Source organism: Anomalospiza imberbis, chromosome 3 (genome assembly GCF_031753505.1).
Source record: "Anomalospiza imberbis isolate Cuckoo-Finch-1a 21T00152 chromosome 3, ASM3175350v1, whole genome shotgun sequence".
Taxonomy (NCBI): domain Eukaryota; kingdom Metazoa; phylum Chordata; class Aves; order Passeriformes; family Viduidae; genus Anomalospiza; species Anomalospiza imberbis.
Window position 1 is genome coordinate 51002742 of NC_089683.1, and position 6574 is coordinate 51009315.

At 38.7% G+C, this 6574-nt stretch overlaps 1 long non-coding RNA gene across 1 annotated transcript; it reads left to right on the plus strand.

Moving 5' to 3' along the window:
* Window positions 1-171: 171 nt before the first annotated feature.
* Window positions 172-5363, plus strand: LOC137469909 (uncharacterized). Its single transcript, XR_010996780.1, has 3 exons — window positions 172-657; window positions 2975-3054; window positions 5211-5363. It is a non-coding gene; the product is annotated as an uncharacterized lncRNA (long non-coding RNA).
* Window positions 5364-6574: the final 1211 nt, after the last annotated feature.

Consider the following 6574-nt stretch of genomic DNA (forward strand, 5'->3'; position numbering starts at 1 on the left):
TCAAGTCCTTGGAAGAGAACATATGTGGCCATTCTGATTTTTTTAAGTTGTATGTTAAGTTATAAAATTTATAATCTAGAAAATCTCACATTGAAATAAAACCTTCTGCAGAGACATGTATTGTAACCATGGTGTTTAGCAGGGACAGCAGTTATAGAACAGTGCAATAGTTTTAGGTGTAGAATAAGGTAGAACTGTATGTTCAGATGAACTTTTTTTAAAGGCTGGTGAACACTTTTCAAATACCTATTTGTCCAACAGTCCTACTCTTCTAAAGGAAAGTCCAGTTTCCCTTACTTTGCTTACCATTCCAAGCCTATTCCATGTGGTTGCTCTTAACTTGGCTTGGATTTGCAAGATATGAGGCAGCTTCAAACAGAATGCAAGAGTGACAGAGGACTGAAACAGGCTATCCAGAAAGATTGTGAAGTCTCCTTCTCTGTAGATATTCAAAACCCACCAGGACATGATCTTGCAAAACCTTTTCTAGGTGAGGCTGCTTTAGCAGGCAGTTGAACTAGATGATCACCGAAGGTCCTTTCCAGCCCCAGCCATTCTGTGGCTGTGATTCCATGATTCCGTGGTTTTGTGATTATGTGAATTGATGGTACATTATTTTATTTCAACATGGAAAATCATCACATAGGAAGAAGCCTAGTAAGTATCTTTCACAGCAGAATTCTCCTTGCTATAAATTAAGAAGGCCAAAAGCTGCTTCTTATTGAACATGGCAAGAGTAAGACGTAGTGTGATGTAACTGGAAGATTCCCATCTGTGGGTAGTCAGAGTGGCGCAAGGAGGGGGAGGTGGGACATAGGGCAAGGAGTTTGGAGCCTGCTGCAACTTCTGTTGATCATGTGTGGTAAATTACTGCAAATTATCATCCCTTGACTTTTCCTCTTGTTACAGGTAGGAATTAAATCCTCCCAATATATTCTGAGTGAAACCTGACCCAATAAAGCAGATGCCATTCTCTCCCAAAATATATGGGGAGCAGTATCAGGAGGCTTTCATTATCGACTGAGTGGTAGATGAATGAATGCTCCCCAAGCCAGCCCCAACCTTCTCTTTCACCTACCTGATTCCTTCAGTTGAAGGTCTGAAACCTTTCATACCATCTCCCCGATGTTTTCCAAGTCACCTACAGAAGGTATGACAGCAATAAAACATGGGGTTAAACAACTTGCCCTAGTCCTTTCTACTACTCCTAGAAATACCTGATACCTTTGTTAAAACCTTTTTTGACTCTGGCAGTGTACAAGCTAAGGCTCAACCAATTGTTGGTTGAGCCTTACCTTTTGTTGTCAGCCCTTGAACTGTGGTGGAATCTCTTGGAATACAAACATTCTGGAAGAGAAGAGTGGTGGCATCAGTGATTAAAAACAAAACCTACATTAAAAGATGTAGATGAGTAGGAATGCCAAGTGACATACTAATGCCAGGATATAAGACTGAATTACTTATCTTACTTACACAAGATAATTTGATCTTTGATTATATGTTCACATACTGTTTTAAGAGGATCCTTGCCTGATTCCGTGTACCTGATGTGCTGCACTCACATGACATACTAAACAATGATCAGCTGCAGTCTCCTTGTTCATTGTGTGGCTGGATGGCTGGATGCCTTATTTACTGCATTCCCTTCTAAAATTAGAATTATAAATTTCATCACAGACTTTGCTGTGGTATTTGTGGTGAAATTAGAGAGCTTAAAAGTAATTGGTACTTATCTTTGTCAGACTACTGTGAAACAAACTGGATTTATTTCCATTTAGAGATGAGGAACCAGAGCACGGACAGAATAGCTAGAATATATTATCTGCTTTTTGAGCCTGATTTAAGGTCACTAAGACACTATATTTAAGTACCGTATTTATTATGTGTTATTTATTATAACAAGAATTGCAGGTGCCACCTTCACAAAGATTTCCCAGAAGTGGTTCCAAAATCCATTGGAAATGTACTAAAACATATAGTCTTGAAAGTATCTTTCTTATGATAGTACTTCAAAGCAAGGTTTCTTCTGCTATAGTATTTGAGATCCTCTCAGCAGAACTAAACATGGCTGATGGTCTGACTTCCACTTTTAGGGATAGTCTGTGCTTAGTTTTATTCATCATTTTAATGCCATGTTGCATTTAATATCACCCAGATTTCCCCACCTACATTTGCTATTTGTAAAGGGTTTTTTTCTGCTTGCCCAGGATTTCCAAAATATGATTGTTCTATCCCTGAGGAAAGGCCTCAAATCTACTGTTTATCTGCCAAATGCTTACTTAGTGGAAAACAAGTAACAGATGACCTTTCATCAATCTGCCCCTTTTTCTGGTATCAAGTATGTTTATTTAATATTTTTAATGCAAATTATCCATTCCTATAGGCTTAAAAGGTTGAATTCCTTAGGCATAAGGTACTTGCAACCATTGTCCATAGTAAAAGGAAAGGTATTTTCTTTCCTTTGAAATTTGAAGTAATTTTATCATGCATTAGAGACAGACAGTTTGCACTTTTACATGAGATGACACTGCATAACAAGAGATCAATCACATCTCAGCAGCCATGACCTGATGTAAGGACATCTAGTAACAATGACTTTTGGATATAAAGGACAGAGATTAAGGCAGGGCAAGAAGGCTGTGGAGTACCACAGGAAGGGCAGCATGTGGTAAATGAACCAGCATGAAGTTGACTGATCATTATTTTTTAATACATCTGATCTGGCACTGTGAATTGATATCAAATCAGTGCTTTGGACCATGTGGCATGAGAAAACCTAAAACTGGATTTTCAATTTCATGGAGATGTGGCCTGGGATTTTACCTTGTGATTGTTACCACAGATGAACTAACGTGTGTTTAGATCTTAACAGCAACTTCACAATCTCTCTTGGGCAACTTGTGTTGGTGCTTGGTCATCCTCACAGTGAAAAATAGTGCTTTCTGATGTTCAGGGGAAATGTCCTGTGTTTCAGTGTGGGCCCTTTGCCTCTGATCCTGTCACTGGGAACCACTGAAAAGACTCATCTCCATCTTCTCTGTACCTTCCTTGCAGGTATTTATGTATATGTTGTTAAGAACCCTGTGAGCCTTCTCCAAGCTGACAATTCCCAGCTTCTTCAGCCTTTCCTTATAGAAGAGATGCTCTAGACCCTTAATAATTAGGAGGTTCCTGTCAAACTATTTTTCCAGCCTTTCAAGGTTTCTCTCAGTGACAGTATGACCCTCTTATTCATCGGCCATTTCCCCCAGTTTGTGTTATCTGAAAGCTTGCTGGGGGTACACTCTGCTGCATCATCCAGGTAATTAATGAAAATGTCAAATAGGATCAGAACCAACTATGGCCCCTGGGGTACTCCACTACACTAGCTACCAACCTCCAAGTGGACTTCATGCTAGTGATCACCACCCTTTGGTCTGGCAGTTTAGGAAGGTTTCACCTCACTGTCTACTCAGCTAGCCCATACTTCATCAGATTCTGCAGGGGAATCCTATGGAAGACAGTGGCAAAAGCCTTTCTGATGTCAAGGCAGAAAATAGCCATTGCTCTCCCCTGTTCTGCCATGGCAGTCATCTCATCACAGAAGGCTATCAGGTGGTCTGAGCGTGACTTGCCATTTGTTAACCATGTTGACTATTCCTCATCACCTTCTTGTCCTTCACATGCCCAGCAATGGTCTCCAGGACCAGCTGCTCCGTCATACTCCCAGGGATTGAGGCAAGGCTGACCTGCCTGTAGGTCCCTGGCTCCTTCTTGAAGGTGAGAACAGCACTTGCTTTGCTCCACTCTTTGGGCACCTTTCCCAGTCACTATGATCAACCAAAGATCATCACAAGTAGATCAAAGACTATTGAGAGTTTTGAACAGGCTTTAAAAGATTATAGCCATTAGGTGAACATAGCATAATTCAGTTTAATCTCAGTAGCCCTTTATCCGATGAAGAGAAAACTGAAGGTTTTTACTATTACAGTTAAAAAAAATATTAAGCAGATGAGGAAAAATAGACTCTTAATGTAACTGCAGAATAGAAGTGATTTTTGGCTGTAAATTTGATTGATTTTGATGTATTTATCATGCTGTCTTGTGCAATTCTGATGACTACAGTACTGATGATAAAAATAAAACCTGGCATTCACTGTTTAAACCTGAACAAATTTTGTATTTGTTTTCAAGTTTGAACAAATCTTGGTGTTTTTATTAAAATAATATGATTGTGAAAGGAGTGTTGGACCAGATTATTATCCAGGCCCTGTTGATTCTGTTTATTATCAATATTTGCTGAAAGTAATCTAAGTCCAGCAGAGCCATAACCAGAAAGTTACTTCACTGTCCAAATATTGACAGCCGTTAGGGAAAAAGTTCTAGTTTATTCTAGTCTCTTGAGTTTGCCATTTTATTATAGACCTACCTTTTTAATGATAAGATTATTGATCATCTTTTTTTAATATGAGTAATACACAACACTTGAAAGTTTGTTTTTGTCTAAGGTTTCCTTGGGTTATCTCAACCTTATTCCTTTCATTATAAAACTGATCTATCTGATAAGATTTCTATCATTCCTGTAAATTTTCATCACAATAAAACCAAACCTTTTTCTAAGTGATTTTGGATACTGGTGTTCTGACTTCATATAGAAAAAAAAAAAAAAAGTTATTTTGCTGGAAGCTTATATGAAGATCCAGTTTAGAATTGTATTATTGTACCAAGGAGCTGTGGCAGTGAATAAGCATCCTTTAGCAGCATCACACATGCTGAGCGATTACATCCAATCTCAATCATCCTTTCCACTCTTTCTGTGGCTAACTGTTATGACATCCTAATGAATAATTTTTGAATTTTCTTAAAACTCTGATACAGCCACTGCTCTGTAATCTCTTTGGTGCCAGAAAGGGACATACATGCAGTTCAGAGACAGGAGATCTTACCTTTCTTACAACAAACTACCCCAGCATTGAAAATTTATTTAACGTTCCTTGCAACATGCACAATGTGGGTAAATATGTAAATTAATATATGGAGAGGCTTCTAGCAGACAATCAGAATTGAACAGATTTCCAGAATCATTTCAGTTAGAGAAAACCTTTATGATCATCAAGTTCAACCCTTCACTCAGCACTGCCAAGGCCACCACTAAAGCATGTCCCAAACTCCCGATCTACACATCTTTTAAACACTTCTAGGGACGGTTACTGCACCACTTCTCTTGGCAGCTTCTTCCAGTGCTGAACAACCTTTTCCACAAAGAAATTTTTCCTAACATCCAACTTAAACCTCCACTGGTGCAAATTGAGGCCCTGTGCTCTTGTCCTATCACCTGGGAGAACCCTCACTTCATTACATCCCTCACTTTACTACAACCTCCTTTCAGGAAAGTAGTTGTAGAGAGTGATAAGGTCTCCCCTGACCCTTCTTTTCTCCAGACAACTGTGTTTTGTGTTCAATTTCTAGGGACCTTCACTGATACTCAAGAGTGAATTTACCTTTTTGTCTTCCTCTACACTACCTAAGAGGATAAATGCAATACTGTTACTTTTCTGGGGGTGGGGGGAAATGACAAAATGAAACAACCAACCTTGAATTCTGCTTACAACGTCTTTTTCTTTGGCTTACTCAGAGTATTTGAACAATTCTCAGCTATTCAGGAAGGTAGTTACACAAATTTTAGCCACTGCTATGTAGAGTCATACCAAAAACTTCTTTCTTGAAACGGTTACTTGAAAGCTATGTTTAAAATGTTAGCATCCAGTCAGCAAAGAAAACTGTGCATGTAGTTTGGTTGACTAAGCTCACAAAAGAAATAGTGAAGAGTCATAAAAAGGCCATAAAAGCCATAAGGTCATAAACCCATCAAAATTGTAAATATATTATCAGAAATGTTTCATAGCTACTTAAGGAGTAGCTAGATGGTATGCATGACTAATAAATTTCCTTTACTATGAACAGATCCATAAATTTGACTGATGAACCTCAAAGGAGTGTTATGGGCTTCACAACAGAGACTGAGAGTAAGCAGTATTTTATTTCAAAAGTACATAACTTAGTGGAATTGTACAGACTGAACAGCTTATTCAGTTGGAGTACCAAAATCTGGCCATTCATGAATTAGGGTCAGATTAAACCTCCCTTTGACCTGAGTGGGAGTTTTGCCATTTGCTTCAATGAAAGTGGAATCAAGCTATCAATGCTTTAAAATGGTTCAATAGGGAGTGTTATTGAAATGCAAATGTACATGTTCTCTTAATCTGAACTTCCCATCTCCCCATTCAGAGCTGTTTTTAGAGAGTTTTATCATGGGCTGTTACTCTGGGACCTGTGTTAGACAGAGATTTTTGTGTGCTCATTAGAGAAATATCCTGTAGTACAGGGGAACACACCTTCAAATTTTCTAAGTGTAACTCTAAGTAAATCCAGTGAGTTTGGTCTGAAAAGCAACCAAGCCTTGCTGTATCATCAAGACTGAACAAAGGTGAAGTTAACTATGCTGTTGAGTAGAGTACGTTCACTTAACACTTAGTGTGAGTTGATCCAGTTGGTGTCATGAGAAAGAAGATCTTTCAGATATTCAATTGCCAGG